Below are 12,158 nucleotides of genomic sequence, written 5' to 3'. Positions count from 1 at the left end.
GCCATTAAATAATTTGTCCACTAACCCATACTTTTCTTTTCATAATTTTATTACATATAGTTTAAAAGCCATATTTGAAAATCTTATAGAATCCTTGTTATTTTTTCATTGTTTTTGAAAGAAAAAAGGTGCCAATGTTAAATGTATGAAAAATCTAGAGAGAATTGTTTCCCGCCAAATTTTCAATGGCTTATATCTCGAAAACAAGCACACGGACCCTGCATTTTTTTCTGCTTTTTCAGTTCATTTATTTATATACTATCAATTTATAATAGTCTTTTAAAAAGCTTGTTATTTTGAAACAGAGTAGCGAACATCCTTAAAAGATTGTCCTTAGTTTGAACTAATTTTTTTTTAGAAATAGATCGACATCTCGCTTGTTTTGTATATTCCCGCCAGTCTATTAAAAAAAAACTAAGTCGAGGCAAAGGGAGAAAACACTTAAAATATCCGAAACATATTGGAATTAAGCCTTAACTATTTTTACTGTCAGTAATTATTGATTACACGGAATACATGACGATCTGGAGGATTAAAATTTGTAGACTAAACAAAGGTCATACACAAATGGTCTTTGCATCTGAGTAGTTAGTGTGAATATTTGTGACGTCAAAGAATTCCAAAATAGTCAAATTTTTTGGAGAATCTGGTAATAAAAATGTATACAAAATGTATTTGCAAATTAACGCGAAAAAAGTTCTGTTTGCCTTTAAGGTGGTACCTAACACTACAGGGAGATAACTCTGTAAAAATCAAATAAACGTTTTAATCACGTTGTATTGTTAAGGAAATATTAAGCTTCTCAATGATCAAAATTAGTGTTTGTCAAACTGCTGTATAACAAATGAAATTTTTCTGATAAAGTGGTTGGTTCAAATTTTTTGAAATTTTTATATTTTTGCTAAAGGGTCAAAATAAACATTTTGTCAAAATTTTATGAAAATTAAACGAGCCAAATCAATATTAGTCAAGGTGTTGGGTACCACCTTAAGATAAAATATGATAATTTAAGAACAGCATGTTCAATGTAAACTATTATATATCTTTTACTTTTAGTCGTGCGTTTTCCTGGAAAGCGGGCCAAGTTGATCATTAAGTATTATAGATATACACTTGTCAACCTGTCAACCTGTCAAACTGTCGATCTTAACACTTGTCAACCTGTCGATCTTAACACTTGTCAACCTGTCGACTTTTACACTTGTCGACCTTTCTAGTGTCAACCTGTCGACCTGTTAGTCTGTCAACTTATGTACATATAATCCGATTTACTTCTTTTAAAAGTTAAACCGATTTACTCCTCTGTTCTTCCGATTGTGTGACAATATGATGGGCTTAAAATATATATATATATATTTATAAATATATATATATTTATATTTATATTTATGATTATATATTCTCAAAATGTTTATTAAATTGAATAAAATAAATACAGGGGAATATCTAGTAAGAAAATCATGACCTTGGGAAAGGTTGTTTTAATTGACCACTACGTTGCATATAACTTTAAAAACATGTTTACATGCAGACCAGATGGTGACATGTTGTAATAACAATTAGTTAAAAGACTGGACATATGTGTATTCTACAACTATCAATTTCCAGCTTGGTTAAAACATGTCAATTAGAGTCAACTTAATAGATATTCATCCATGTACCTTTAGAATTAAAACTATTATTGTCAAATTAATAGAAACTTTGACAAACTGTTATATTCTGTATATATACCTATGTATTTACTGTATGGGACACATCGGCTCATTTGGCGTAAATAAACAACTGTATAACTAACTATCTTGTTGTGTTACACAGTCTTTGTGGTGTACCGTGCCAGGACGAATTCTAAAGAAAGGTACAGTGAAATTTTATTTGATAATCTTAATTATTATATTCTCAAAAATGGCTGAACAAGAATTTAATGTAGGGTTAGTTTTTCAAAATTTAGCAACACAAGTTTAAAGTCTTACTCAAAAATTAACTGCAAACGGTGTCAATTCGATAGTTGAAGGCTTTGATGGTTCAAATTCAGAAAAATATTCTCAATGGATTCGATCCATAGAAAAATATGCAATGATTACCAATTTAAATCCGAACGATTGTAAAATGGTATGTTATCAAACTTCTGTAGGGCCAGTAAGTGATTTCATTGCTAGGTGGTTAAGAGAAACAGATGCCGGAAATAACAGTTGGGATAATCTAAAAACTCAATTGAATTTTCGTTATGGGCATATTCCTGATGCATCATATGCATTTGAACTTCTGAATAAGGTTCATCAGAAAGTTGGCGAAAATGTTCCCATATTTGGAGAACGAATTTTAACTTTAGCAACAGATGCTTTTAGAGGGCAAGATATCAATCAACCAATTGTTCAACTTCAATTAGTTAACTTTTTCATAAACGGGTTGTATCAAGATTATTTGAGAATGAAAATAATGCGTGAAAATCCACAAACTTTGGCTCAAGCAGTAAACTCGGCAATGGCTGAAACGCAATTAAGACGAAAATTTGACTTGAAAAAAAGTAACGGTAATGAGCGTAATATTACACCAATGGACGTATCACATTACCGAGAAATAGGTGTAAAATGTAACTATTGTAAGCGATTTGGCCATAAGGCAAAATATTGTAGGGATAATAATGCAAAATTTCATGTAAACACAGTAAGTTCGCGTGCCGAATTACATGTGCCCCGAAGGAATTTTAATGACAACACGCTAAGTAATAATGTAAATTCATATCCTCCTAGAAGGTTTAATTCTGTCCAAAATAATCCTAACTTAACAGGACAATCAAGAGGAACATTCTTCTGTTGGAATTGTGGTAAACCAGGTCATTATCAAAGAAATTGTAGAGCAAGACCAAATGAACAATTCGGGAAACCAAGAGAAAATTTAAACTAAGACGGTCTCTTTATGCTGAAGCCAATAGGGAGACTTTTAAGGGAATAAGGGGAAATAAGATGTTTGAGAGAAAAATTAATTATGGAAATACAAAACCTGTATATAATATATATGAATCATGGTTAAAAAAATTAAATAACAAACTTTAATAATGCATGTTCTAACAATTTTACCTATCACTGGAATCAAAGTTATTATAAACATTCTAACGATCGTAATTCAAAACCGGAAGTAAACAAAGTAAAAATGGCGCGAAATTTTAATTCAAAACCGGAAGTAAACAAAGTAAAAATGGCGCTAAATTTTAATTCAAAACCGGAAGTAAACAAAGTAAAAATGGCGCGAAATTTTAATTCAAAACCGGAAGTAAACGAAGTACAAATTGCGCGAAATTCAAAATTTAACAGAAATAAAGTAGTTAGAGCACGCAATTCAAACGTACAAAATAGAAACATTGAACCTTATCATGAACAAATACCTTTGGGTAACATAACCGAAAACATAACTCATAGTGAAACTGATCAAGTCGAATCTTATGAAATTAATTTGGCGGGAAATCCAAATTCTTGTTTGATTAAAATAGCACATATGAAAGTTAGAAGTTTAATTGACAGTGGAGCTTCAGTATCTTTATTGCATAATAAAATTTACAATTCAATTAAAGGATTACCAAAATTAGAAAAAAGAAAAGTCAATTTACAAGGAGTTAACGTGGCTTCTTTAAATGTTTTAGGAAGTATAAATTTAGACTTTAACATGAAAGGAAACAAAATGAATCATACCTTTTATGTGGTATCTGACATGAACAGAAATGCAATTTTGGGCCGTGATTGGTTAGTTAAATTTGGTGTTAGAGTTTATTTTGATTTGGGGTGTTTAAGGGTAAATAAAACTTATGTACCATTAGTAGAAGATATTCACATAGCTTCAATTGTTAGACTTGCTCGTACCACTGTCTTTAAACCTCAGACTAGCAATATCTGTTATGTAAAAGGTAATAAAAATAATACCTTTTCAAGTTCTAAATCTTTTGAAATTTCACCAATTACTAAGGGGCATTTGAGTTCTCAACCAGGTTTAATGGTTGCTAATTCAGTTGCAAAAATTAATGAAAAACGTCAAATGCCAGTTCTTATTGTTAATACTACGAACAGAACTTATAAATTTAGAAGGGGCATAGCAATAGGCAGGGCTTCACCGGTTTTAGAAGAAAATGTTGTCTCACTTGAATCTACTCAAGAACACTCTGAAATTGAGAATGTTTTTGAAACTGATCTTAATGTTCCTGATGCTTATAGGGGTAGGGTGTTACAAATATTGAACAATAATAGAGATGTTTTTGCTTTTAAGGATACTGAATTAGGTCAAACTGACACTGTAAAAATGAGGATTGACATGGGTGATAATCCCCCGGTTAAATTGAAACCATATAGAACTCCATTACATAAAAGGGAAATAGTCAATAAGGCAATAACTGACATGTTAGAAGCAAACATTATTCGAAGGTCTAACAGTAATTATTCGTCACCAGTAGTATTAGTGGATAAAAAGGATAAAACTACACGTTTCTGCATTGATTTCAGAAATTTAAACTCTAATACATTAGCGATCCGATATCCGTTACCGGTTATCGACGATATATTGACCCTTTTAGGGGCTGCAAAGTTCTACAGCCTAATTGATCTTCGCAGTGGATTTTGGCAAGTCCAGATGGCAGACGAAGATAAATCAAAAACAGCATTTGTTTGTCATCGAGGATTGTTTGAATTTAATGTTATGCCATTTGGGTTACAAAATAGTCCTGCTGTATTTAGTTAATTGATGGAGATAGTCTTACAAGACCTAAAATTTGCTATCTCGTATATAGATGATATTTTGATATTTTCTGAAACTCTAGAAGAACATTTTGATCATATTCAGCAAGTATTTCACAGATTAAGGCAACATAATTTGAAGTTGAAATTAAAGAAATGTCAATTTTTACAGAAAGAAACCAATTATTTAGGATTTAAAATCAATATCGACGGTGTAAAACCGGACGATGGCAAAGTCGAAGCAATAAAAACTTTACCAAACCCTGTTACTGTTAAGGAAGTAAGAAGTTTTATAGGGGCGTGTTCATACTATAGACGATTTATTCCAAATTTTTCAAAAATTTCTATACCTTTAGTTGCTCTAACAAAAAAGTATGCTAAGTTTCAATGGGATGAGGAATGTCAAAAAGCTTTTGATTTTTTAAAATATAGTTTAACTGTGACTCCTTTATTAGCATACCCAGACTTGAAGAAACCTTATGTTTTATATACTGATGCGTCTAATGATACCATAGGTGCATGTCTTACGCAACCTTGCGAGGAGGAAGAAACTCATTTACCATGTTTAAGAAAAGAAAAACCTATTTATTTTTTATCTCATAAATTGTCTGATACACAGTCTAGATGGTCTACTATCGAAAAAGAAGCATTTAGCATTCATTATGCATTACAGAAATTAGATCATTATCTTCATGGGGCTGAATTTATTATCAGAACTGACCACAAACCTTTAAAGTACCTTTTGCTCTCGCCACAATGTAACAAGAAATTACAGCTTTGGGCTTTAGGTATTGCAAGTTATAATTGCAAGATTGAATGGCTTGCGGGAACTGATAACACTATTGCTGACTATCTTTCAAGAAGACCTCCGGGTCAAGAAAACAATCAAAACCAAAATGAAACAATTGAAGTAGATATAAGTGACAAGGCTTTTCAGATCAATACTTTGAACTCAAATCAGTTCAATCCAAAAGATTTTGCAAGTTGTGACTATAAGGAAGATGACCAATTAAGTGTTAAGGAATGCACGATTCCTGGTTATGACATGAAAATTGAACAATCTTTAGACATAGAACTTTCGGAAATTATTAATCAAATTAACACAGGTAAAGCTTCAAGAAGTGTTGATAATAAACATATTATTATCAATGATATACTTTATTACATTTCTCACCCCGATGATGATTTAAAATTAAGGCTTTACATTCCATTACAATTAAGAAATGAGGTCATTAAAAGTTATCATGACAACCTAAGTCATTTGGGCATCGACAAATGTCACGATTCAATTAGGCAAAAATATTTTTGGCCAAAGTTATATAAAGAACTAAATTCATATATTAATTCCTGTGTTATCTGTCAATCTCAAAGTGCAGGTAAAACAAAACCTTTATTACAAATATCTGATATACCACCATTTCCATTTGCTAAGATAGGGGTAGATCTATCTGGACCTTATCCTACATCATTGTCAGGAAATAAGTATATTGTTAGCTTTGTTTGTCATTACAGTGGGTGGCCTTTGGCTTTTCCTGTTCCAAATAAAACTTCGGAAAATGTTGTTCATTTATTAATTGAAGAAATAATTCCAAACTTTTCCGTGCCTTTGGTTATAGTGTCAGACAATGGCGGTGAATTCACCTCCAAAATATTTGAAGAAACTTTAAAAGAATTGAATATAAGTCACATAACAACTTCTTTTTATCATCCACAGGGAAACGCGAAAGTAGAAAGATTTCACAGGACGCTTCATGACGTCATGGCAAAGAAATTGCAAAGTGACGCGTCTACTTGGGACGTATGCTTAAATCAAACAATAGCAGCTATTAGGTTTCAAAAAAATGAATCAACAAAATTTTCTCCATTTTTTCTTTTATACAATAGAGATCCTGTTCTTCCAATTGATAATCTGTTAAAACCTAGAAGGAAATATGTAGGTGAAGATCCGCACAAGATTTTGTTAGAACAACAACATAAATCTTTCGTTTTAGTTCATAGAAATTTGAAGAAATCTAAAGAAAAACAAAAACAAAACGCAGATAAAAATAGACAAGAAATAAATTTAGAAATTGGTGATCCAGTATATTACAAAAATCATTTAAGAAAAAGTAAATTAGACACTAAGTGGAAACCTTATTACAGAATAATTGAGAAAACTTCTCCAGTAACTTTTGTCCTTAAAAACCAATTAGATGGGTCTGTCGCTAGAAAAGTCCATTTAGAACACCTTAAAAAAGCTAAGATTGATGAATGGGTTATTCCAACAAATATAGAAGGTAGGCAATTCAGGAAAACAAATTAAGTTGTACCTCCCGAGGACAGTGACGGTAGTGAAAGTGAACTTCCGGACGCTAATCCTCGAGAAAGACTCATAAATCGTTACCGACAAGAACGAGAAACATCGTCCGACGAGGACAATATTCCGCTCGCTGAATTAAAACAGAAAATAGCAAACAGAAACCGACGCGAAAAGGAGGATGAAAATTCTTCCGTTACTTCCGGTTCCGGTTATAGAATGTCAGATAATAATAATTCCGACGGGTATAATTCAGAAAGCAGTCAAAAAATGTCTGTTGATGAAATTAGAATACCAAAGAAAACTAAACGAATTGTTAAAAAGTCTGAAAAGAAAGACGAATTAATGTTAAAATTTCTCTCAAACATTTCTTGTTATTTTAATAAAATGCACGACTAACAAAACATAGTCATAGGCTTCATTAGTGTTTAGAATAATTATGTATATAGATATATAGGGAATTGGTGTATAACTTGTAATTATGTAATCAAATGATTTTATCATATCACTTCAGATGGATTGTCTTAATGCTGATCTTCGATTAGAATTTGTTGCTTCCTTGCCCTGGGAATTGAGGCGTATAGTGCGCAAGAACCATCGAGAATATATGGCATTCCTAAAACGACCTATGAATAAAGAATTCAAGTCAATAATTGCACTCAGGCCTTCCGCTATGAATATGGATGAATTCATTATTCGACCATCCCTTATTAAGCGATTTATAGGGGCAAGATATAAAAAAAATGGCAACAGTATGAAATTGTAGTACTTTCAAGCATGTTTCAATCATATGTAAAAACATTTAGGCCTCCATCTGACATAGGCAATACTAATCTTATACCATCAATAATTAAGGGCTGGGTAATTACTAGTAGAGTCATAAGTGAAGTAGAGGAAAATTCTTATATTACCGCTTTGATAGAATTTGGGACAAGTGTCCCAAGTCAGGAGCCTGTAATTCAGTGCTTGTCGTTTGTTTCTGTGTATCATATTTGTTTTCGTTCATTATTTTGTATATAAATTGGACCGTTATTTTTCTCGTTTGAATTGTTTTAGATTTGTCATTTCGGGGCCTTTTATAGCTGACTATGCCGTATGGGTTTTGCTCATTAATTACTGTGTCATTGGGTCTCTTGTGGAGAGTTGTCTGGTTTGCAATTATACTATATCTTCTTATTTATATAATGGGAAAATCATCTCTTTTGTCGTAAAGTTTAGTTCTCATCTGGCCTTTTTTTGTCAATTTGAAGATAAAAGTCGAGATATGAGGCAAACTTATCTTTTTCTGTATCTGAATTTCTCAATTTTCCGAAACTGAAATAATGGAAAATTGGCTGAACATTGTTTTAATAGCTTTTCTTTAAAACTTTTCATGTTGGTTCATAAACAAAATATTGTTTCAGTTCAAAACTAATTTGTTATATTTACCAGCTCTGAAATGTCCCTCTGCGACTCTTTTCACAAAAAAAATCTGACGATTAAAATTTATCTTAATTATTAAATATAAAAAATCCTTTTTATAATAAAATAAAAGTGTTTTTTAATTAATAAGATTATCAAAGACCTTAACTATTAGCAGACATAACTATGATCCTTATGATAATTTTGAATACTTAAAATACAATCACATCACGAATTTACAAATTTCAATGCCCTGTTGTTTATTTTTGAAATTGCCATCCACAATTTAAATTTTCCACAAAAAATTTATTTGTCAATCAGATAAAATTGATATCAATGAGAATTAATGAATCTATAGTTCAAATGAAGATTATCAAATTTTGCATACCTGTCATCTGATCCGGATTTTGCTGGTAATATCCGGGAATTTAAAAGCTCACCTTTGATTTTTCTATAGTTGCCCAGGTCATCAAATAACCCGTTTTCACCCGTATTCTTGTGTCTTGAGACTTTTGAAGTATGAAATGATACATTTCATAAGTGATTTTCCTTTGAAATACCGACAAATTCGTAATTCTTCTTGGACAGGAAGTTCAACTAGCTATGTTAACTGTCGAATTAAGAGACCCATTTAGTGCATGGCTTCCCTTGACAGCTTTGGTGTCAAACACACTGTTGATTAACACCAATAACCTAACCCTGTGGTCATAAATAATTTGTGTATTTCACAGATGTTTGACAAAAAAAAATCGAGTTACTTTCCCATTTTTGCTTCTTTTTACAGTATACTCCTTAAATTGACATTTCTTTGTAAAAAGATAAGTTTAAGGCAAATTAAATGCAACGATACATATAACATATTACTTACATGATTTTAACTTTCTTGGGACAATAAGAAAATTAATATTTTGAAAATTATTTTTTTGATCTCTACTTCCTTTAAATGCTTAAGTTTTATTATATATAACTAATTTATACTCCCTGAACTTGAGAGTAAAGCTCTTTAGTGTTCCACAGTCATACCAAACACTAAATCATATGATTATAGGGATTTATTACAACAGTGTGAATGAAACTACTAGAGGAGGCAATGCTTGAACCGATATATAATAATGAATAAATAAATGCAATGAAAAATAAAATCAAAGTTTTAAATTATTTTCAGTAAATTATAAACCATGTGAACACGTTTTGGAAATTGTCCACTAAATACTTAAATTCCGCTGAAAAGGTTATGACCTGAGATTGCTTTTGAAAACATGTATTCGATACACCTTGAGAGCGTTAGCCCAAATGAATGTATCTGATTTACACCAAGATATTATTGTCCATGCAGAATGATAGTTTTACAGGGCCGTAAATTAGAACTTGTATAATAGGAGGCATTAGAATATGCGGGGGTCTTGGGAACTTACAGATCCCCAGATGATATGAAGTTTTAATGTTTTATCTTGCTTGTTTGTCTCACCCTGGAAATATTTTGACTTGGTTTCAGAAAAAAACTGTCAAACGTCATAATTGAAACTGCACTCTACATCACTGCTAATTTCATTTATTATATCAAATTCACATTCTAATATTTGGCTTTTAAAGTTTAGTGAAGATATTTTGAACATTGTTAGTTTATGTGTCAAATTCATAATTTCGTTCTTATTAACGTGCTCCTAATTTCTCGTATCCGGAGAAATGATTTACCTAGTGTTCGAACTTGGATATGAATCTTCACAAGGTCACATTTTCAGTTCTATGGACAGCGTTCTTACCCAAGTAAGAATTTTTTATATAAAATTTTGAATGTATTTGGAACTCATTGAACTGCGTCTGAATATCTAAAAAGTGAATTGTGTATATTTTAAGAGATAACATCTAATAAAACATTATGAAAAGGATCTATAAATGTATAGAATGAATGTAAAAAACATTGATAAAATATATTGTATGGACCTTGAATTTCTCGAAATTCCAGCCACAGAGTTACACGGATTCTTTTTCAAGTTCAGTCAAAAATCAATTATAGTCTCAGTATGTAAAGTGACAAAGGCGTCGAAAAACAAAATAAGCGTAATGTTATGCTGTAATATCGTAATTCATCATATTTTTCATACACCACTAAAACTTTAAAATGATTTTAAAAAATTGCAAAGATGATCTGGTGACCCCTGATATTTTCATATCATTAAACTGAAAATGTTCGCAGCAATAACATATAATTTAAAACAATTAATGATGACGGAATTATGAGAAATCAAAATTTTAATCGAATAAAATGCATTTTTTCCGTCACTTTTTACCTCTAAATTTAAAGGTAGAACTCTATTAGAGACATGTAATAAATACCTCTGGTTCTTTGTATCTCTAGAATCTTTATGTCGTCTCGTGCGGTTATTGCAGGGGGATTTACCAAAAACTATGGTAAAATTTACGAAACACCGCAAACCTAGTCAAAAGATATGAAATATCTATAACATGTACCATTTGTTCAATATTCAAATGCAGTTCAACAAGATTTAAATGCATGCCAAATTTCGTAAAAATCCGATATATCATCCAATGATGTGTACTTCGCCTTAATAAGTATCTGACTTGTCGATAGTGATTTGGTTTTGAACTTCATATCATTTATATCATGAACATGTTCAAACTGTTTCAACAGCCAATCTTATGTATTCGTTTGCTGATCTCTATCGAGTTTCTGCAAGAGTTGATAGGAACTGTTTGTCCTGGTTCAATAGGCATTCTCCTTGATCATGAATAAATTTAAATTCAATGGCGACTTGGCATTTATCTTTCATAACAGGTTTCCTTATATTTTTACGCTTACTCGACGCATTGATGACCTGGTAATCGTGATTGTACCTAGCATTGCCACCAGAATTCTGAAATCTACGACTGACTTGACAACTGTTGACAAGGACAAGATTTAGGCAGTACAACCGAAAGGGTACAAAAATGTTCTATTTCGCATTTGAAAAGTAATGAAAAAAGTCCAGCTTTCATTCTGCGTTAGGTTTTGTTATACTGAATTCGAAATGCCATGTGATAAGTTTTTTTGTGGATTGTGAAGAGGAATGCAAAGACAATTTTTTGGAAGCATGATGAATAAAATTTGTGAATGGGGTTTGACATGCATGTTTAAGAGGTCACGGGGCACGATAGATGTTCTACAGTGTCATGACAGGCATACGGTATCAAGATAAGAACTCACAAATAATATATCATTTTTATTATCGATTATTATTTTTTTGGTCGGCTTGCAATAGGAGACAACTGCCTACATGCCTCCACATAATTTACGGCCCTGATTTTCAAGAATTCAGGAGGGGGGTCTTTCTGCTATTTGACCATATGTTACTGAAAAACATGCTAAATGCAGGGTATTCTATTTCATTTAATGACATCTTGGTGTAAATGCAAATATAAGTAATGATGAGATGATTACAATTGTATTTCAGTATATATTGCATTTCTTGGCAGGATTCATTGGAGAGTGATGCTTGTGAAAACTCTCTCACAAGTGACATTGCACTGTTTGTACTGAAATGAATGTGATGCGTTTTAAACAAGATATGTATAGATATTCTTTATGAGATACCATATATGTACTTTTAACAATTAACTTACAAAAATACTACATATGTTAAACCTCATCCTATCGTGAATTGCAAAATTAATCATCAAACATCGAAACTAAAGGAAAATAAAAAGTGTAAATAAGAACATAACATCCCCCCAAAAATCTTAAT

This window comes from Mytilus californianus, unplaced genomic scaffold (genome assembly GCF_021869535.1).
Source record: "Mytilus californianus isolate M0D057914Y unplaced genomic scaffold, xbMytCali1.0.p SCAF_6, whole genome shotgun sequence".
NCBI lineage: Eukaryota > Metazoa > Mollusca > Bivalvia > Mytilida > Mytilidae > Mytilus > Mytilus californianus.
The sequence above is the reverse complement of the archived record's forward strand: the minus strand, read 5'-3'. Positions refer to the sequence as shown.